The sequence below is a fragment of the Poromitra crassiceps genome (genome assembly GCF_964638095.1).
Source record: "Poromitra crassiceps genome assembly, chromosome: 21".
NCBI classification, from domain to species: Eukaryota; Metazoa; Chordata; class Actinopteri; order Beryciformes; family Melamphaidae; genus Poromitra; species Poromitra crassiceps.
The window spans coordinates 2,575,686-2,599,476 of record NC_139638.1 but is presented as its reverse complement, the minus strand read 5'-3'; positions in this window follow the sequence as shown (position 1 = coordinate 2,599,476).

Below are 23,791 nucleotides of genomic sequence, written 5' to 3'. Positions count from 1 at the left end.
CTGCTGGATTCTTAAACATTTGGGGAAAACAAGCTAATTTAAAGTCTACGTTGGGTTCAAAAGTCAAATCTCTCAGCTTAATGTGTTTGGTTAAGTTTGTATTTTGTTAAATGTTGCTATGTTTTATAGGAAGGTGGTTTGGAAAAGTTAGACTGTATCTCTCTAGCAGCATGGCTGACAAAAGCGGAACTGTAGTCAGGCCGGTAGAGGCAGAGAGAGATATGCTGTTGGGTTATAGGTTTTTCAGAGAACAATTTGTGTGTGATTGTTTTGTGTAATGTTGTGGTTTGTGGTTTGTAATTTTAAATCGTCACTTGAGGAATTGATCAAAGTTAGTGGTAACAACAGGGCAGATAGCTGTATGGAAGAGTGTGTGTGTGTGTGTGTGTGAGAGAGCCTAGCGAACAAAAGGGACTCCCCACAGAGACAGAGAGAGGGGGGGGTTGAAAGAGTTGAATGATGAACTTTTGGCTCACTACACCAAATACAAATGTAAATCTTTTCTAAAAGCGTAATTAAATGTAATTTGATTTTGTTCAGGTTCTACTTTTTTAATTCAATGTTTGGGTTAACTATTTCCAGTTAACTTGGTTGGGTTGTGTAGTTTGCTGTGAGCGAATGGAGAGTGGAGCAGAACAGGACTATTGTTCTCAATGTTCACATGTGGCTGCTATTGTTATGCCTGTAGGGTGTGATGGGACCTGAGGGCAGTTCTCTAGTTCAGATGATTTGGGAGTGAAGTGGTTGGCTGCTTTTGTGTTGTGATTCAGAAGACACCACTACGTTAGTAAGCATTTAGAATGCAATGTCGACATAAAATCATTAGATGATAAATTAAAATCATTAGATGATAAATTAAAGCCATTAGATGGTAATTCAATGCATTTAGAATGTAAGGCGCGTCAGATAAATTCCAGTTAGACTGATGGAAATATAAAACCTCACTAGGTGGGGCGTTTAAAACGTACCGTTAGACGAGACCGTTAGACGGGGGTTTTTTATCAAAAGCAGAATTATTCACAATGTGTGTGTGGATAAGACCTTAGAGGCCTGTAATGTTTATGCTCTAGATAAGGACCTGATGCATTAGATATTAGTATAGGATTAAAGAGAACCGAAAATAGTGAGTAAATTTGATTAAGAGGCTAAGTAATTTGGAAGACGGAGATATTTTGGGAAATGCACGACCTGATAAGATCAGAGGGAGGCAGACAGACTACACTGTGCAGAATTCGAACAAAAGTTCTGAATCATTTTTGAGAAGTGATCAGTCTGGGGTACAAAGTCTGAAAGCCTGTGCCCATTAATCTCCTGAGGAAGAGTGGAAATTGAGACATTAGATGTTAGTATAAAACCATTAGATGGAAATTAAAATAGTTTAGAACTAAACAGATTTAGAATCTATAGTAACTAGGTTACCTAACTAGACAGATTTATAATCTGCACGGATTTAGAATCGGACGTAACTAGGTTACTTATAACTCATAATTAATAATTAAAAAGCCGGCGGTGGAAGTTGATGAGTCACTTATCACAGGTGGAGAAAAGAGCCAAGTCATTGTTCCATATATGAAATGCAGTCATTGTGGGGTCCTGTGTGGGAATAGCTTGCATTTTTGGTTGAGTAGCTGTTTCTGTGTGAGTGAGTTGGGAAGAAAAGCACAATAGCTATGGAGTTAACATAAGGGGAAAATGTCTTAATTATTGAGTGTGTAATTCTGTTTGGCGCTGTGTCTATATACTGTACATGTAATGGATGAAGGCCTATGTGAGTGTGAGAAGTCAGTTATAATGCATATCTGATAAATCTATAGTAAATAGTAACTTACATCATGGTGGTTGTTAAATGGGGAGACAGTCATTTTATCTAGGAGAAATGTCAATGTGAGAAGTAATTAGCATTGGGGTAAAAGTAGGCCACTGCAAGACAGAGTAGCTTAGAACATGAAACCAAAAGTAAAGTGAGCTTTAAAAGTGGGACTTGATAGGAAGGAAGCGGTATTAAGTAGGATAAATGATAATAGCCCAACTTACTAAATATAATAGGAAAAATAAGAATGAAATGGCAGAGAGAAAGAGTTCAGAGAGCCATTAAAATAACAAAGGAGAAGCCACAGGGCGGAATTCAAGGTGTGAAGAACAAACAATTAACATTCTATTCATTGAGAAGCCTTGTAGTGTCAGTAGTGAACAAATCTACTATTTAGTTTAAATCAACATATAGAAGAGAAAATATTTCTATTTTAGGAAAGATGTGTTCTGATGAAAATTGATAAAGCAATGGCATGTCTGACATTAACCTGAATTTTGTTTTTCTGTTTAAGCAGCAGGTCCTTGTGTTATGAGGAGAGGAGGAAGGCTTCCACATGAGGATAACAATTGTAAATGGAAAAGTGTAATGGAAAACATTTAATAGTACAGTTATCATAATTCAATGATAGCTTGGGTTTCAATGATACAAAATATTTGAACAGAGTAAAGAACATCCTAATTTGAAAATCTGAGAATGATTTTTAGGAAGTAAACAACTTTAGTTTAGGATCTGAGGGCACCAGAGGGAGGTGTGAGGTCATTAACATTCTAAAGGATGGTAAGTGACCTGGGGAAATGAGTGCATATTGCTGGCTTTTGGGGAAATCCATTAACTTGAATGGAGTACAGAAAGATTATAATATCCCAATGGTCTTAGGAAAATACATTTGTACTAAATTGTAACTAATTTGAGCTTTTACTTTAGGTATGACATGTGAAGCACAAGGAATCTAGTAGTGGAAAATGTAAACATCTGAATTAAATTTTAATTTCACAGAATGAGCAAGAGCGCTCACTACAGGATGTGAAAGCAATTGTTCACCATTAGGTGAAACGGAGCTGACGAAAGTCATGCTGATCAAAGGCTTTTAGTGCAGCAAAAGTGATTGAAATGCTAATTTGGAGACAGAGGAGAGCCATCTGTCTGTCATTGTAAACAGGGTTAGGGAGGGGGTAGGCTCCCTGAACCTAGCCCTTAACAGGCGGCGGCGGGCCTGCGAAGGTCTGATGGCACGTTAAATCATTATATAGTGCTGGGGAGATGACTGAAGGCCTCCGTGTCTTGAAGTATGAATGAACATACTGCTGTGGTACCGTCTAGTCGGCGTGTTTGTCGCATGTAGGTGTGTTGGCAACACGTGGTACGTGGATGACAGTCCACACCTAGCAGAGGGGGCTTCTGTGCAGTGGTTCGAGTCCCTGCGATAGGAGTCGTCGCTCTGTGAACAGGCTAGGCTGATGCAAACGGTTAAAGTTTCTATGCCCATAGCAAAGTGGGGTAGAGATCAGACCGTCGGCTTCCAACCGGGTGGCCAATCACCACTACGGGATCTGCCTTAGAAGGTGGATCGGGTTTCGCTATCGACTGGGTCGTCAGCCGGTCGGGTCGCATAGGGCAGTAAGACCATGTTGGACTGAATGTCAGTATGGCCGCCGCACTCCGGCTCAATGTACAGTCAGGCCATTGCAAGCTGAAACCGAATGAGTTAGTAAGCGAGTAATGCTTCTGTGATCGGTGGTTTTGAAAAGAAAGCACCGGGAAGCAGAGGACTGAGTTGTCAATCCAGGGCAGCCAGTAAGACCATCCGGGATGGCAAAATGGTTTAGAATCTTGCTGCCTGGTTGACTCAGTTGAACGGGGTCCAGCCTGTAAGACTGCACCCTGGACCAGGGAGGTCCAAAGGACTCAAGCGTTGAAGAACAAAATTTGAATGTGAACTCCACATTGGGTAAACTCCAACTAAACTAAAGTGTATTGGTTAATATTCAGTCTAATTTTATTTCGTTATAAGGAAGTGTGGAGGTTTGCAGATGGAGAAAATAATCTTGCTTTTTAAAAGTGTAAATTGTCATTAATCTGTATGCTTGTCTGTTATACAGAGATGGACAATGAAGTGAAAATCTGGGAGCGATTTTCAGAGGGGGGAAGGAAGCGGAGAATAATGAGAATAATGAAGAGTTCGGAGTTAAGACTTGAGACTTGTGTGTATGAGAGAGAGTGAAAGGGACGGACTTGACATTTTCGGACTGACTAGGAGAGAAGTTTATTTGTTATAGAATCTAAGTGAGCTCAATACTGTAGATAGAGAATGGTTATTTGTGTTATTTGTTGTGTGATTAATTGTTTACAGGATCAGAAAGTAAGGTAAGTATGACGTGGAAATATGGGAACAGCTGAAATACTGCATGAATTAATACACTAACCAAACTAACTAATTCATAACTAATTATGAAAGTTGGGTGGTACAATAACCAAAATGTATTGGGAATCGCCATGGAGAGGAATCGAGAGCAGGTAATCTTGAAAAGGAATCAATTTAAGAGGTGAGACGAATCATTCTTTATACAAATTATGCTGTTAATGTCAATTGAACTGAAATGAGAATCCTGAAGATCCATGTTTGTGTGGTGCCATGTAAATAATTTAAGTTATGTTTGTGTCTTTACAGAGAAGGAAGTGGAGACGGAGGATACAAAGAGCCAAAGAGGAGGGTTCAATGCAACAGATAGGAAATGACGCATTGATGGAACACTGGACAATTAATATTTGAAAATGTGTGATACAATCAATGAATATAGCAATTAATAATATGAAAATATAGGAAAAATAGTTTGGTGAGTATGAAAATGTATGCAGTACAAATTTAAATGTTGAAATAATGAGGGAAATTGTCCAGTGTTGCAGAAAGAGTCGCCAATGATAAGTTGAGTACAAAGTGGCATATTTGTATAATGTTTCTTGTTGAATAATCTTCAGCTATTTGCAATTGTAGTAGTGTTATTGATTTAGTTTAATGCTGAGATACTGTGTGATTTTAAGCGAAAATGTGCAATCTGGAGTGTGCAGTATTTTGAGATGAATTGGCAAGTTGAAAATTCAATACAGGTTTCTAAAGCACGGGCCTGAGGCCGAATGAGGTTTGTGGACAGATTTTGAGTGGTCCTTGGTTTGTCTCTCAAAATATATTAAATATGGCCTCCCATTGATTAATAAGCCAGTTTACTTTGCAATTTTCCCTCACCTAATGCTAACCCTATCATCATACAGGTTGTCTAAGCCAAGTAGAAACAGCGTATGCAAAACAGAAACAAATAATGTGGAACGTGAGGAGAGAGGGGGTTTGATCTGATCACACAGAAGTTAAGCTTTTGTGTTGTTAGACCAATAAATTATCAAATACCCAATAAAATAAATTGTAAAATTGATGGCTTTTGAGCCAAACTTACAGCTGCCATGAAGTCTTGGTTATGTGAAATCCTTGACAATGAAAATAGTATTATGGAAAGTACTGGAAAATCCTTGAATTTCATTTTGTAATGTCTGCATGAACGCTGGTTATAATGAATATGATTAACAATCTTATCCCCTAGGGTTAGATCAACAGAGGAGGGAGCAGTTAATTCGGAATAGAAGATACTTATGACTGTTGAGATAAACTGATTTATATAAAAGAGAACTAAGATTAGATTTTCTGTTTCAGGAAAACCAGGAACATCGAGGGAGACATCGTGTTCAAGACAAAGGAACATTTCAATAAAACAGACAGTTTAGCAGTGAGAAAGGATATTGATTTAATGAATGAAGTTTAAGATGGATGAGTGTGTGAACGAATGTGAGTGTGCAAGATGGAGGCGAGATACTGGAAGCCATCAAGAGGACACTTCACTAGCATCTGACCTGGGGAGGAGCCAATGGGAAAGCCATGATGACATCATTTGAATAGTGTCTGAATTTTAATATCTGTTATAAATAAATGATAGAGCAAACTTGTATGGATGGAGCCCATGGAGACGACAAGATGACATCCATCACGTCAAATATTTGAACTGCTAATGAAATTATGTTGTATTGTATGTACTTTGTATATAATGTTGAAAAGTGAAGTGTATGATTGTAGTGCAATGTTTCATAGGTTATAAGTCATGTATAGTGTCTAAGCTTAGCAATGATAGCATGCTATAGTTGTAATGAGATCCAACAACTTTAAACTGGTAGATTAGGCCAATCTATCAGAAGTATATTATGTAAATAACTTGGAGTCCATACATACTTGGAGTAAGGAGTCCATCATTACATGGAATGATATAGCAGCAAGGCGTATTTCAAATACAGGCTTTATTAAGTGATGTCCCAAAAGCAAAGAGAGGGGGTCGCAGAGGACTTCTCTAGACTGTACACAGACAGAGTTTATAATCTGCATGTATTTGAAATATTTATAAGTCACTGCATTCTAAAGAGGAGTACACAGTTGGATTCGGAAATGGCAAAGTAAAGTGTACTTCTTTTAACAAGAATGTATATATCAGCATGGGATGATGAATACAACTAAGAGTAAGTTGAAATGCAATATAACAACTTCTAAATAAAATAGTTTTACTATTAATAAGTAAAAAGAGGAGGGAAACTGTAGAGAGAATTTAGATGTTGTTATACCCCTCCTAGCCATAGGGGGGCGCTAAGTGCATAACGCTACTCTTTGTTGTGAGACTTCAGAGGAAGTCCATAAAAGGAAGTGGTTAACAGGAAGAAGGGGTCATTGCCCAGGAGCAGGGAGAGAGAGGGGGGTGAACCACAGTGCTGTGAGACTTTGTATTTGTAAATAAACCTTTTGTAATACTTTTACCTTCTAGTTGCATTGGTTTTCTAAACTTAGAGTTATAGTCCTCACGACATTACCCTAACAAATAAATAACAATCCTTCATCCATAGTTTAAAATAATCAACTCCATAATATTCTTTGCATTGGATAAGCTTATTTCTCAAATCAAATTAAAGCTATAACTACAACTGTTAGGTGCCCTAAACTAACTAACCCAGTGGTCTCCAACCTTCGGGTCGCGACCCTAAGTGCGGTCGCCTGGAATTCAAAAAGGGAGATACAATTTTATTTTTTTATTTTTTTGGGTGGGCAAGATTAATTTTTGGGTGGGCATAGCCCACCCCTGCCCCCCCCTAGAATCGGCCCTGTCCGTACGGCTGTCCGTCCGTACGATGTTTGTTTGATGTTTGTTAACGCGATATCTGAGGAACGCCTGGACGGAATTTCATCAGATTCGCCTTAAACATTCACTTAGGCTCAAGGATGATCTGATTAGATTTTGGTGGTCAAAGGTCAAAGGTCAAGGTCACTGTGACCTCTTGAACGCCATTTTCAAGCTTGTTAACGCGATATCTGAGGAACGCCTGGACGGAATTTCATCAGATTCGCCTTAAACATTCACTTAGGCTCAAGGATGATCTGATTAGATTTTGGTGGTCAAAGGTCAAATGTCAAGGTCACTGTGACCTCTCGAACGCCATTTTCAAGCTTGTTAACGCGATATCTGAGGAACGCCTGGACGGAATTTAATCAGATTCGCCTTAAACATTCCCTTAGGTGCAAGGATGATCTGATTAGATTTTGGTGGTCAAAGGTCAAAGGTCAAGGTCACTGTGACCTCTCGAACACCATTTTCAAGCTTGTTAACGTGATATCTGATGAAAGCCTGGACGGAATTTCATCAGATTCGCCTTAAACATTCACTTAGGCTCAAGGATGATCTGATTAGATTTTGGTGGTCAAAGGTCAAGGTCACTGTGACCTCTCGAACGCCATTTTCAAGCTTGTTAACGCGATATCTGAGGAACGCCTGGACGGAATTTCATCAGATTTGCCTTAAACATCCACTTGGGCTCAAGGATGATCTGATTAGATTTTGGTGGTCTAAGGTCAAGGTCACTGTGACCTCACGAATGCCACTCCCAAGTTCGTTCAAGCCATATCTCAAGATTGGCTTGGTGGCATTTCTTACAATTTGGCTCAAACGTCTATTTAAGCGCAAGGATGAACAGATTACATTTTGGTTAGCAAAGGTCAAGGTCACTGTGACCTCTCGGATGCCATTTTCAAGCGTGTAGATGTGATATCTCAGCAGCGCCTTGACGGAATTGCTTCCAATTTGCCTCAAATGGCGATTTGGACTCAAGAATGAACTAATGGCGGAGGCATAAGTCCGCGTTGCGGTCGTTCTAGTTATCAAATGTATTTTTATGTATGATTAAATCCATTAACACCATCAGTCCATCTTTTTTGGCAGTGATGACAAGTGTCACAATTCTCTTTGCCTAAAGTGCCTTATAAGTTATGTGTGTGGAGAAATACACATTTTGTACAACTTTGTACTTCTGCTTCATCTATACAGTTAACGTTTTCATGAATAGTATGGATGTTAATAGCCTGTAGACTGTCAACTAGTTTTCACTTTACTTGGATAGTCTAAATGAAAATCTACAGATGTTTAGTGGTTAGGAAAGAATCAAGTTCCATATCCTTATTCACCCTATGTAGAAGAGACCATCTGGCTTGAGAGACTAACAGGAAGTGTAAATACAATCGGAAGTTCCGATTGTATTTACACTTCTTGTGACTCATAAACCTAGTCTGACTCATAATGTGAATCAAACTAGGTTTGACCAGGTGAGTCAGACTAGTTTAAGCAGGTAAAACAGATGGCATTTTGAACAGGAAGTCATGATACAATGGGTCGAGTGGGCGGGGCTGCATAAGGTGAATATGGAGGTGAATTTGGAGATGGTCAACTCATTTTCACTTTACTTGGGTAGATGAAAATCTACAGATGGTTAGTGGTTGTGCAAGTGATGGTCAACTTCACATTTACATGATGTAGTTTAAATTCTGTGGTAAAAGCAACAGGTTTATGACTGCACTACATGGACAAGGCAGTACTCCACTCGTGATTTGTTGAGTTAGTGCTTCAAGTTCAACTAATTTATTCAGAGATTCATGGACTGTTATTGCTCTATAGATAATATGTTAAAGACGAAATGAACCCAACAGACAGAGCCCAAGTGGCGCACGTTTCAGACTGAAAACATAACTTGTCTGAGATGACAGGTTGAGAGGCGGGCCATAGTAGCATGTCGATGATTTTATTTTACAATTCTGGGGACTGGATTGGGCTTTGGCCAATCCTGGCGTGTTCCACCCCCAAATCGAGTGGGATTCAGCGTGTTTGATAGCGGTAAATTTGATAGTACTATGTGACGTCAGCAAACTGTAGATTACTGTTATGAATGAAATCTTGAAAAATTAACTTTTGATGTAAAAAAGTGTAAAAAACTAAAGAAATTAGATTTTTATGAAATTTGTTGCATACATTAATAAATAGGTGCACTGAATACCAAGGTATTTTAACTAAAATGGGGAAAAAATGTTTGGGGGGTTCAGCTCGACTTTAAGCATCTACAGACTTTTACCGCTAGCTTGGCCCCAAAGGAAGACACAGACATGAGGTGAGTGGAGATGCAAATTTTATTTGCAAAACGCTGGTGGTCAAGTAGCCTGGTAAACCAGCCGGTCACGTGAACTCACATTTAATTTCGTTCTGCAGGACCATCTGGCCTCAAGCCCTGGAAGGGCAGAAACTGCTAATAGTCTAGCAGCAAGTCCTCAAAAAAGGCTTTAGTTTTTGAGATACGCCTACCCGAGGTAGAACAAATGACAACAATGATTTTTCTTATCTTTAGGGTCTCCCATTAATGAAATTGATTCTTGTCAAATTTTATTTTTGGGAAAAAAAAGTTTTTTTGGCTGTTCTTTAGAACTACCCCAATCCCTGAAAAAGAGCCAAATTAGGCCAGTCCGAATAGGGGAAAGGTATGGGCTGATTTATGTGCCACCTCAAATTGAATTCGAATTGCTCAACTTGAATTCGAAATTTTGAATTTTGAATTTGAATTGCTCTTTTTGAATTCGAAATTTTTCATTTTGAAATGGAATTGCTCTATTTGAAATTGAATTGCTCTATTTGAATTCAATTTTTTTCATTTTGAAATTGAATTGCTGTTTTTTATTTTGAAATTTTTATTTTTTAATGTGAGTTGAAAAACTGAATCTGAATAGCATAATTTTAAACTGAATTTATTTGCTTTGAAATTATTCAGTTTCCACATTCCTATTTCAAAATTCAATTCAAAATTTTCAGAATCTTGTGTTCAAAAATTTCAACATGTGTGTGCGCCAACCGGGTCCTCAAGGAGGAAGAGGAGGAAGGAGGAAGAGCAATCGAGCGGAGGAGGCGTAGCGCCTGCCTGTAGAGATCTCCGTGTCTTATCAGCGGAGACCGTTTTGAGTCCTTACCCTCATCGTCGTTTCGACCTCTCTGAAACACATCTTATGTATGCGCAGCAACAATGAAAGATCCGAATACTTGGGAAAAAGGTTACAATATGATACACAGAAGAGGAAAAAATTTAACATTGTGATAGCTTAATCTGACAAATGGACAATGATACTAAGGACATATTAAACATGATTGTCTCCAGATAGACAGGCTGCCTACAGACTGAACAATATTTACACAGTTTTGTTTGCATCAGTCTTTTACAAGCCTTACAATTGCAGTCCATGGAGTATAAGGTTGGACTCCCAAACACTGGCACAATAATCTGGTAGGGTCATAATACGTTCAACAAAGGGCTGATACTGTATTTCATATTTGGATATTTGTATTTTGGCTGTGAAAGAAGTGTTCATATACCAGGTCAAATGAGCAGTCACTTTTTATTCCTCTGTTCTGTTTTATTTTTGCCTTGGTTATTTTGTTTTCTAGTCTGTTCTCCTGTTTTTGTTTATGAAATGAAATGAAGCACTGAGATTTGGGGCTACCATAAAACAAATGTATTATTATTACTATTATACTTGTATTATTTCATCATGTCAAGACAGGAGATACTACTGATTTATTATAGTTTGGATTAATGTTCCAGTTTCAATCAAACTTCCAATATTTACACCTTGTATTTCTATGTTTTAGAGGCTTGTAATTTTGATCAACTTTATTTTATTGGGTTCCCCACATTCTGACTATTTGGTGATGTAGTTCAGCCACCTGGTATTTCCCTCTCCAAATATGATGATCATCAGAGTGAGCATTCTTAACTTATAGGCCACAGTACCCATCTGACCTGAACCACTACCGTCCCAACTCCAACCTCCCATTCATCTCCAAAACTCTTGAAAGGGTGATTGCCGCCCAACTCCAGTCCAACCTCGACTCAAACAACCTCCATGAACCATTTCAATATGGTTTCCGTCCTAATCACAGCACTGAAACAGCCCTGGTAAAAATCACTAACGACCTCTTCCGTGCAGCTGACTCTGGACTCCTCACCATCCTCATCCTCCTTGACCTCTCCGCTGCTTTCGATACCATCTCCCACCCACTACTTCTGGAGCACCTGGCGAACATTGGAATCACTGGTGTTGCACTTCCCTGGTTTGCATCCTACCTCACTGACAGACAACAGTTTGTCCAACTAGGGAACCACACGTCCGGGTGTTCTGCCATTTGACCCAGGGGTCAGTATTGGATCCACTCCTATTCATCACCTACCTCCTCTCCCTGGGTAAAATCCTCCGACACCATGGTGTCCAGTTTCACTGCTACACCGATGATACCCAGGTCTATATCTCCACCAAACCCACCACCGCTCTTCCTCCCACCTCCCTCACCGCCTGCCTCCAGGACATCAGGAGCTGGATGAGCAGTAACTTCCTGAAGTTAAACGCCAGTAAAACCGAGGCCTTGCTCATCAGCTCCAAAAACATCATCTCCAAAGCTCAAAACACGACTGCCCCAAACATCATGATTGACAGCATCCCTGTTCCCTTCTCCACGCAAGTCAAGACCCTCCGCATCATTCTGGACAGCACCCTTTCCTTTGCACCCCACAAAAAAAACATCACCCGGTCTGCTTTCTTCCACATCCGCAACATCTCCAGACTCCGCCCATCCCTGTTCCAACACAGCACCGAAGTCCTCATCCACACATTTGTTACATCCCAGATTGATTACTGCAGCTCTCTTCTCTCTGGCCTACCCACCAAATTGCTCAACAGACTCCAAATGCCTGGATCATCACCCGCACTAAATCATCTGACCACCTCACCCCTGTCCTCATTCAACTCCACTGGCTTCCCATTCACTACCGGATTGACTTCAAAAACCTTCTGCTCACTTACAAAGCCCTACACAACCTAGCACCCATCCATCTCTCTGACCTCCTCGAGGAATACACCCCTTTCCGCTCCCTACGCTCTTCCTCAGCTGGCCTCCTGACCGTCCCCACCTCTCGCCTCAGTACCATGGGTGCTAGGGCCTTCAGCTGCTCTGCACCCAGACTCTGGAACTCCTTGCCCCTACACATCCAACAGTCTGACTTCATCACCACATCATCCCACCTCAAAACCCACCTGTTCAAATTGGCCTACTCACTTTAATCATATACAGCACTTAATCTGTTATTCGCCTGCCGTGTGTATCTTGTCGTATTTTAATGATGCTGGTGTTTGCCATGCTTGTTGTTTTTATGTATGATCTTTTTCAATGTTATGTTTCTTATACACTGTACAATGACCTTGGGTGTTTTGAAAGGTGTCACCAAATAAAATTATTATTATTAGTATTATTCCCCCATTCGGAATTTTGACTGTTTCAGAGAAAAGGTAGGCCTATGTATAAAGAAATCTAATTTGCAATATAACTGTACCAGATATCTCCATACAACTACTGGTCAGTGCACCCTAGACAATTCAGTAATGGTATATTTTTAGTTTTTCTGATAAATGAGAGAAAAGTGATGGAGTCCTATGTTCCTATCACCACAAAGTACAATTTCCACCTAAAGCTATATTTACAGGACTATAATTCATTATATTTTTAGGTACCGGTAAATCATTTTCTGACTATTTGGTGATGTAGGGCAGCCACCTGGTTCATACCTCAGCAAATCTGATGAGGAAAAGAGTGAGCATTCTCAATTTATGGGCTTTTTTGTCACCTTTCCCCTATTCGGACTGGCCTAATTTGGCTCTTTTTCAGGGATTGGGGTAGTTCTAAAGAACAGCCAAAAAAACATTTTTTCCCCAAAAATAAAATTTGACAAGAATCAATTTCATTAATGGGAGACCCTAAAGATAAGAAAAATCATTGTTGTCATTTGTTCTACCTCGGGTAGGGGTATCTCAAAATCTGAGGGCCCTTTCTGCTAGACTGTGGAAGAGCCAATCAGCGACTGTGCTCAGTGCCCTGTGATTGACAGCGCAAGTTGGCCAATCAGGAACGGCACTAGCACTACACTAACAAAACAATAATGGCCGCCTCCTTGCCTGTCCGTCTCGAGGAGTAATGTCAATGTATTCCAATGTATTCCAGTGTATTCCAATGAGATTGACTCTTTCTGGGCCTGGTGTAAACAGAAACATCTCACTCTGAACATCTCCAAAACCAAAGAGATGATCTTTGACCCCCGTGGAGTGAGTGTACACGCCCCCATTATCATTGATGATATTGTAATTGAGCAGGTCGGTTCATATAAATATCTGGGAGTTCAATTTGATAACCAACTTAAATGGAGTATGCATGTTGATTTCCTGTGCGGAAAACTTGCTCAAAGGCTCCACTTCCTCCGCCGACTCCGATTGTTCGGAGTGAGCAGCACAAACATGCTAACTTTCTACAATGCCGTTCTCGGTAGCCTGATCAGATATGGCTTAGCTTTCTGGTTCGGCTCCCTCACCATCCAAAGTAAATCTAAGCTCGAAAGGATGGTGAAAGCCGCTATGAAGGTGATAGGAATAAAAAACTACCCGTCCCTTCAATCAATCTTTGAGGAAGCTGTGATCAAGCAGTCTTATCGCATTCTGGATGACTCCTCTCATATTCTATTCTCAGAATATGAACTCTTACCTTCCGGAAGGCGATACAGAGCATGTAGGTACAAGTCTAACCGCTACAAGCTCTCCTTCCTCCCAACATCAATCACACTCCTAAACAAACGACCTGCTTAATCTAAAAACTCATGGGACCTGTTTTATAATTTTCGATTGAATCCTTTTATTATTTTATTATTTTTATTCTATTATTATTTTAAATTTTTCATTTCAATAATGCACTTTACCATTTTTCTTTAAACGTGATCATGCTGTGGTCTTACTATTTTATTGGTTTTATTATCAAATTGCTTTTATCACCATTTGTTTTAATTTGTAAGCCACTTTTGCACAGTAGCATAGGTCACTTTATCTAGTCTCCCGCCCATTTCTTTGCACATGTCATCTTTTATCCTCAGTGCAATTCTTTATTATATGGGTCTTTTCCTTTGACGGGTCAGTTTGCAATATAATTCCATGCACTTCATATGTAAGGAGCATTTCTTCACGTAAAAAATGTGTAGACCTTTGTTGTTCTTGTTATGTTATTTTGTCATCTGTGTTGTCTTCTTTTTTATGATGCAGCTGTATGTAGCACTGTTGTCCAAGACAAATTTCCTCTCGGGGACAATAAAGTATATCCTGATCCTGATCCTGAATGTTTGTCGAGTTTAAACAGCCATAAAGTGCAGTTATTGCAGAAATAGATCAGACTCAATAACAATTAAACAAGTACAGCAGAGTTTCTCAGCGGAAAATGTGTTTTTGTCGTTCTCCCGAGTGGATTTGGGTTTGACTGGATCCAACTGATTCGGTGAAGGTGTTGCCTGTCAAGGCAAGTACACCCGCCCAGCCTCCGCCCACTGCAAAACACTGGGTGAAGGCTTCAGGCCAGACAGGAACAAAAAACTAAATTAAATGTGAGTTCACGTGACCGGCTGGTTTACCAGGCTAGTGGTCAAGGGGATGTGAATGATAAGATGGATGGAAGCTGGAAGCCACGGGGTGTTTGTGATCCAGGCCGAGCAAGCAGACGGGCTGACAGACAAGTGGTGCAGCAGAGAGGAGAAGAATCTTCAACTCAGGAAAACTCAGGTAAACTGTATGGAGCAGCCAAGAGAGTGACTACCATTGGTGGTACCAGTGAAGCGGAACAGCTGATGAGGTTCAGCGCACTGGCGAATGTGGGCCTTTTCAAGTCAGATTTAGAGGAATATTAAGATAGGACCATATGACCATAACCATCAATGTTTGCTCCTTTTCGCACTCATTATTAGCAGGTAGAAGCAATCAATTAAATTGTATTTTTTGGCAACATGTAAAACCACTTTGGTATCTCAAAAAAGTCTCACCTACTTTTTCCAAAGAGTGTTCTAGTTGGGAAATAAGGCAAGTTTGGTTGGCAGAGAGATTTGTAGCGTTAGTGTCCTCTGACTCTGCTGCTGCACAAACCACCGGTGTGTTTTTGGCTGCGTCCCCCGCTGTTATTAACGTCATTGTTTCGGCTCCATCATCTTCATCATCGTCTGTCTCTCCACTGTCCACCACCAATACAGGTGCGGAAATGGGTGCACTACAAGCCGCACTTGTTGAGGGGGAGGGCGACGAGTCATCTTCTTCCTCGTCAATGTGACGTTTCTTGCCTTTGTCGAAAAAGCTTAAAAGCGAGCTGTTTCATGTCTTCTTGATTTGGCGCTGCGGCTGCATTTGTTTACTTTACTAGACAGCGTAGCTAGTTTCCCATGATGCTCAGAGGCATAGCAGACAGTCGGACACTTATGCATTGGCACACCCAGGCGCACCCATAGCTACACCATAGGTTCAGCGGTGCCATTGAAGACCGACACGGCTGAACCGTGACACAGACACAGCGAAACAGTTGAATCCCCTCACTAATAAGCTGTTGAAACGTTGGGGAACATTGGTATGTAATCTTGAACATCAGTTAAGCATTAGAATGTTCGACAAATATTAATTAAATGGTTACCTAATTGTTGAATATTCATATATAGGTTGTTGAACATTTGTAACGCATTGGTTGAGTGCATAGCTCATGTTCAACTAATTTATTCTGAGAATCGCTGATAATTAGAAGGTTCAACAAATATTAAATAGTTTACAAATTGTTTGTTGAATATTCGTGAAACATCTGTAAAGTATAGGTTGAGTGCATAGTTAAAGTTTAACTAATTTATTATGAAAAGATGTAGATATGTTCATGAATTGTCACATATACTCTATAGATCATCTGTTAAACATCTACAGACGAAGCTGAATTGATGAATTGTTGAATGTCAACTAATAAGCTGTTGAAACGTTACTAATACTCTGTAGACTATCTGTAGGCGGACTATCCAAGTAAAGTGTTACCAATATGTCTAGCTACGGCGTACGGTGGCGCAGTCGGTAGCGCTGTCGCCTCACAGCTAGAAGGTCCTGAGTTCGATTCTCGCCTGGGACGCTGTGGGCGCTGGAGTTGTGACCCCCTGTTACGAACGCGGGAGATTGCTAGATGGTATGATAGTTAGAAATATTACACAATTGGCTCGCAATCTCTTAGCGGACGTGTATTTTTGTGTGATCAGAAATGATATCAAGCTATGTAGTCATACAGCTAATTCCCTCAACAAGAATACGCAAGCAAGGAAGAAGAAAGAAGCAAGAAATAGGCATTTGGTTTCCTTATATTATTAATGAAAGTTGGCGGCCTACCAGATGGTCCAAAACAACGCGTGTGGATGGCCTCCCGTCGGACCTCAATCTGGGCCAGCACCGGCGTTGTGTCACTCCGGACACGGCCAGCCCGCTCGACCTGGAACTGTTCAGTGTGAGGAGGTGGTTGAATGGAGAAGGTCCTCCTTCGGGTCTCCGTCGTCTTCTGCACAACGCTCCCTGAAGTCCTCAGAACTCTCCAATGACTACGGCAGTCGGCTCCGAGTAACTGGCTGGGCGTAGCGAAGCGCCCACTCCCATCTAACGGAGCTCTCCTGCTCAATGTCAGGTTGGTACCTGGAGTAACCAGTACTTAGCCTGGCTCTCCCCTTTCACCTCACAGGTGTTCTGCAGCTTCTGCTGGTCTCAATGCTAGGCCACCTGTAGCATCTGCTTGTGCTTGGCTAGACGCCATCTTTATTGTCTCTGTAATGCACAGCACCTGTGCCACTCTCCAGGGCATGACATCATCTTCTTAAAGTCCCAAGGAGAGTTAAAGGGACACATACATAATCCTCAATACATTCCATACAGCCGCCACTCATAATATATATGAAACCAAATGCCTTCACCAATAGGAAAGTAAAGAAAGTGAAGAGGAAGTAAAAGAAAGGGGACGTACGTAACATCTCCCCCCCCAAAGCACGAAAACCCCCCAGGGAACTAATTTCCTGCGTGGGTTTTTCGTCTAACTGTAACATCTAAACGTTCACCCTTTTTTTTGTTTTTTCCTCTTTCATTTTTCCCATCTTCCAAAAATATCTATTAATGGTAAAATCTGGTGGCACTGCACACCTAACCATCCTGGAGTAGTGACTGACAACCAGCATCTAAGGATTATTAATAGGTCATTATGTCAGACTCCTAACTCCCTTACGATATGCGCATCTTCAAGAATGCACTTTAGAATTTTTCTCTAGCCCTTCTCAACAGGCTCATCCGATTCTTGACAGTGTGTCTGCAATGACATTATCCTTTCCTGGTAGGTGCACTACGGTTATATTATAAGGCTGCAGGATCAGGCTCCAACGAAATACCCTCTGACTAGATGTCTTGAACCTCGCTAAAAAGGTGAGTGGGTTATGATCAGTCAGAACGACAAGGTCGCCTCCAGCACTAGAAACGTACACCTCAAAGTGTTGGACAGCTAGGACTAGGGCTAGGGCCTCCTTTTCGATAGTCGAATAGCGCCTCTGATGACGATTTAGCTTTTTGGAGAAGTAGGCAATAGGCCTGTCCACTCCAGACACATCGGTCTGCAGCAACACGGCCCCTATGCCGACGTCACACGCATCGACTGCAAGTTTGAATGGTAAATCAAAATTTGGCGCTGCCAGCACCGGCTCGCTAGCGAGGATCGACTTCACCCCTTCCAGTGCAGCATCACATGCCATTGACCACCGAAATTTGACTCCCCGTCTTAACAGGTCTGTGAGTGGCGATGTTACAGCAGCAAAATTATCCACAAACCGTCTATAAAACCCACACATGCCCAACAGGCACATGAGCTTCCGTTTCGTGTTCGGGACTGGCATCTCTAATATGGCCTGCACTTTGGCAGTCCTTGGGCTCACAGAACCTTGGCCTACGTGGTGCCCTAAATATGTGACCTGCCCCTTCCCAAAATCAGACTTTGGCAAATTAATCACCAAGCCAGCTTGTTTAAGACGGTCAAAGAGCTGCCTGATGTGTTCCATGTGATCAGACCATGAAGAACTATAACACACCACGTCATCCAAGTAGACCACAGTATTCTGCAATCCACCAGTCACCATGTTCATTAATCTCTGAAAAGTTGCGGGTGCGTTTTTCATTCCGAACGGAAGAACCTTACACCGATACAGAGACTCAGGGGTCACAAATGCTGACACGTCTTTGGCCCTCTCGGTCAGAGGGACCTGCCAGTACCCTTTTAAGAGATCGAATTTAGATACGTACTGAGCCTGGCCTATTTTATCTATGCAATCCTCAAGCCTCGGTATCGGATATGCATCGGTTTTTGTCACAGTGTTCACTTTTCGGTAGTCGACACAAAGTCGCACTGTACGATCTGGTTTAGGGACAAGAACCAAAGGGGAACTCCACTCACTCGTTCCTGGCTCAATAGCTCCAATCTCTAGCATATAACTTAATTCAGGCCTGATCTGAGCCCATTTATGCGGACTTATCCGATACGGATGTTGTTTTATCGGTGTTGACGCCCCAATGTCCACATCGTGGGTTATTAATGTGGTCAGACCAGGAGTGTCACTAAAAAGCTCTTTATTTTGTTCGACTAAACGCACCACCTCCTCCATTTGTTCCGGGGGCAGGTGCGCTAAAGACTCTCTAAGATTAGCCAACGCCTCCGTATTCCTAAACCTAGCTGTCACTGGCTCACGGAACTCAACCTCATCATCCCCACTCTCCTCATCTACCGGAGTTTGAGCGGCCATACACACCACAGCGGGAGCGTCGCGATCATGATAAGGCTTTAAGAGATTGATGTGGCACAAGCGTGACTTTAGTCGACGGTCTGGTGTCTCCACCACATAGTTGCACTCACTAACTTTCTTTTGAACTACATATGGTCCATAGAACTTTACCCCCAACTTAGGTCCACCCATAGGCAGCAATACCAGGACCCGTTCACCTGGCCTAAAGGTGCGTCGTACGCTCTTTTTATCGTATTGGGCCTTCATCCTTTCTTTAGCGGCCGTTAGGTTGCTCCTGGCCACCTCACAAGCCGTATGCAGACGATCCTTAAAGGTAGCTACATACTGCAGAACCCCATCGGCAGCCTCAGGCTGTACAGCCGACTGTAGGAGCTGCTCCTTGGCCATCTTTAGCGGCCCTCTCACTTGGTGCCCAAAGACGAGTTCAAACGGACTAAAACCTGTAGCTTCATTTACCGAGTCCCTTATAGCAAACAACAAAAATGGCATCGCCACATCCCAGTCATTTTCATAACTGACGCAATACGTCTTAATCATGGATTTTAAGGTTTGATGGTACCTTTCAATCGCCCCTTGTGATTGAGGATGGTAAGCTGTGGACATAACTTGCTTTATCCCCAACTCATGCATTACCTCCTGAAATACACCGGACGTGAAATTAGACCCGCGATCATGCTGAATTTCGCGTGGTAAACCTACCCGTGAAAAGAAATGCAGCAGCGCTTCTACTATGACCTTAGTTTTTATTGATCGCAGTGGTACGGCTTCTGGGAATCTAGTAGCGACGTCCATTATTGTTAAGAGATATTCACTTCCTTTTTTTGTTTTTGGTAACGGGCCCACACAGTCTATTAAGACTCGCGAGAAAGGTTCCTCCACGACAGGTAGGGGACAGAGAGGAGCAACTGGGACGGTCTGATTAGGCTTTCCGACGACCTGACAGACATGACAGCTACGACAATACAAAACGACATCTGCTCGCAATTTCGGCCAATAGAAATGTCTCCATATTTTCTGTTGTGTTTTGCTAGTACCTAAATGACCCGCCATGGATACCTCATGCGCTAAACGCAGTACTTCTTTTCTGAAACTTTCCGGCAACACTATTTGTGTGACCGTAGCACCTGGCTCGTCTGCAGGGAGGTCACGAGACCGCCACTTCCTCAGCAGGACGCCCTCCTGAAGAAAAAACCCCACGGCCTCATCCTCTAGGTCCTTTAGACTACCGGCAGATCGACGTAATCCAGCCACAGAGGGATCCGTTTTCTGTTCCTGAATTAAGACGGCACGCGAAAACTGAGAGCTCTGAGGCACCTCAGCTAGTTTTGTAAGAAAACTGCCACCCGCGCCTTCATCTGGTTCAGCCGGCTCACCAGTATCTTCCTTAAGAGTCGCACGAGCCTGTGCTCGCGTCACTACGCATGTGGTGAACACTTCCGGATACGCTTTTTCTAAAGCTACCGTCTCTGGAGCTTCATAAGGGGTTTCCCTCATAACAGGCGTCACACAGACCTTCGTGCCAGCTAGATCATTTCCCAGTACAAGGGCTATTCCTGTCATGGGTAAAGACGCAGAAGAGATCATGGCTACCTCCACCGGTCCATTTACGAGATTAGATTTTAGATAAACGCGATACCTAGGGGCACTCACAAAACCGCCTCCTACACCCTGTATCGGGGTGGAAGTGTGTAAATTATTGGCTGGCGTTAAATCGAGGACTCCCTCAAGCAATAGAGACTGCGTGGCTCCAGTGTCCCTCAAAATTTGTATCGGGACTTTTTCCCCACTAAGCGTAGCGGAGATGGTTCCCTCCGATACAAAACCCTCCAAGCCTTTGCTTATGGGATCAGACGGTGGGTTTGACCCATCCTTTTCATAGAGAGCAGCCGGAGCGGGAGCGCTAATCACGCCAACTGCTTTCCCTGCTCCCTCTTTTCGCTTACGACTAAGACAGTCACTGATCACGTGCCCAGGCTTTTTACAGTAGTGACAAATAACCTCATCTCTGGGGAAGTGTGATTTATCATAAGATTTATTATATGACTTATCGGGTCGTTTATCGTATGAGTTATAGTATCGCTTCTCCTGTGGCTTTTCATGCCGCCTTCCTGATCCATAAGACTGAGCAGGGGGAGAGTACCACTGGTCTGGGGCTGCCTCCACAGGCCGGGCAGATGTTACGGTCAGCCTCCCTTCAGGTCGGTTAAACCTACCCCTCCCCTGCACCTCTTTATGGATTAATTCATAGGAATCTGCAGCTATGGCGAGTTTCCTGACTTCACAGCAAGGTAACTCATTAAGATACACTTCAAGCTGTCGAGGTATGCTATTTTTGAATTGCTCCACTAGCATTAGCTCTCGTAATGTTTTATAGTTAAAGGTGTCGGTGGTGGTTAACCATCGCTCAAACACCGCTTCCTGCTGTCTGGCCAGATCTAAGAAAGTCCCACCTGGTTCACGCCTTAAAGACCTGAACTTTTGTCGGTAGGCTTCTGGTACGAGTTCGTATGCCTCCAAGACTACTTTTCGCACCAGATCATAGTCTCGGCTGTCATTGCCGTCCAACGCGGCATATGCCTCCTGTGCTTTCCCCACTAGTGCTGTCTGAACGAGGATAGCCCATTTCTCTAGCGGCCATTCCAACTCCCTAGCTATTTTCTCAAAAGCTTGAAAGAATGATCCCACATCATCAGGGTTAAATCGAGGTCTGAACCTTAAAGCACTGGCCATGTCAAAAGGCGTCTCTTGTTGACGTTGCATAGCATTTACTTTTTCCTTAGACTGAGCCTCCGCTAACGTTATTTTAGCATACTCAATGTCCCTCATTTGAGCTTCAGCCTTTTCTTTTATTTTTTCTTTCTCGAAAGCGTCTCTCTCTCTTTGTTCTGCCCTTTTTAGTTCTACCAAGTCCGGCAGTTCTAGCTTCTCAATAAGCATGGCTTCAATGTCTAGCTTTTTCATCCCGCCAGCAACGGGGCACTCATGATACTCAGCAACTTCAATTAGATTTTCCTTTCTTAGCCTACGCAACTCAGCACGTCCAAATTCGCTGCCACAAAATATATTCACATCGAACTCCGGCATGACTACACACGCCACAGTCAACCAGCTACTGAAAAGAAAAATTAGGCTATGCACACAAAGTTACAGCGCCACAAAATTTACCTCCAATACGTTTTGTAAACACAGCCGTATTCACAACAACGTTACGCAAGAAAATCAACGCCAAAATCACACGCTAACGCTACGTCAAAATGCCACACTGCGCTCCGCAGGCTACGCAAACGTTTTGTTTACTATAACTACTATTGATAGAAATGTACTGCCACACAGTGTGATGTACTATCACCTCACTCAAACTAGCTCTTAGTTTTATTTACACTCCCAAACGGCTATATGCGGGGAAATGTTTATGGCGTCGAGTCGCTAATCCTCGTAGCCGTGATATAAACCTAGTCACATCCGACTTCCCGAGCTGAATCCAACTCACTCTTGCCTTTCCCCTCAAATAGCACGCCAGGCTGTAACTCGTTAAACTATCGCAAAATTACAAGTGAATTATAAATACATGCTTGCTTTGTTAGCTTCCCAAATGCTATCATTAGCTTGTTTCGTTAGCTCAGAGCCCCCAAACCAAACCGTGACTAAACAGGGTTTAGTTAAAGTTTTTTTTTTTTTTTTCACTGTCCCGGTTGTTTCACAAAGACATAATATTCTCAGTGTTTATTTTAAGTCATCCCGGACGAGCCCCCCATGTTACGAACGCGGGAGATTGCTAGATGGTATGATAGTTAGAAATATTACACAATTGGCTCGCAATCTCTTAGCGGACGTGTATTTTTGTGTGATCAGAAATGATATCAAGCTATGTAGTCATACAGCTAATTCCCTCAACAAGAATACGCAAGCAAGGAAGAAGAAAGAAGCAAGAAATAGGCATTTGGTTTCCTTATATTATTAATGAAAGTTGGCGGCCTACCAGATGGTCCAAAACAACGCGTGTGGATGGCCTCCCGTCGGACCTCAATCTGGGCCAGCACCGGCGTTGTGTCACTCCGGACACGGCCAGCCCGCTCGACCTGGAACTGTTCAGTGTGAGGAGGTGGTTGAATGGAGAAGGTCCTCCTTCGGGTCTCCGTCGTCTTCTGCACAACGCTCCCTGAAGTCCTCAGAACTCTCCAATGACTACGGCAGTCGGCTCCGAGTAACTGGCTGGGCGTAGCGAAGCGCCCACTCCCATCTAACGGAGCTCTCCTGCTCAATGTCAGGTTGGTACCTGGAGTAACCAGTACTTAGCCTGGCTCTCCCCTTTCACCTCACAGGTGTTCTGCAGCTTCTGCTGGTCTCAATGCTAGGCCACCTGTAGCATCTGCTTGTGCTTGGCTAGACGCCATCTTTATTGTCTCTGTAATGCACAGCACCTGTGCCACTCTCCAGGGCATGACATCATCTTCTTAAAGTCCCAAGGAGAGTTAAAGGGACACATACATAATCCTCAATACATTCCATACAGCCGCCACTCATAATATATATGAAACCAAATGCCTTCACCAATAGGAAAGTAAAGAAAGTGAAGAGGAAGTAAAAGAAAGGGGACGTACGTAACACCCCCCCATATCTTCAGTGCCTACTGCCCAGGTGGGCTATCTCGTCGAAAGGGCCTTTCTGTGTGGAGTTTGCATGTTCTCCCCGTACCCCCCAGGGGGTTCATAACCCCCCACTAAAAACATGCAGAAGATCGTCATCCGACCAGTGACGACAACATCTGAAGTTGGTCCAATGATGGAAAGAAAAAGCGACCACTGCTCCTGGCCTGCCCCCCGGAGGAAAGGACAAGCCTGGATGGGTCAAATGCAGAGGACATATTTCACCGGCCACCGTCAGCATGAGTGTGTGTTG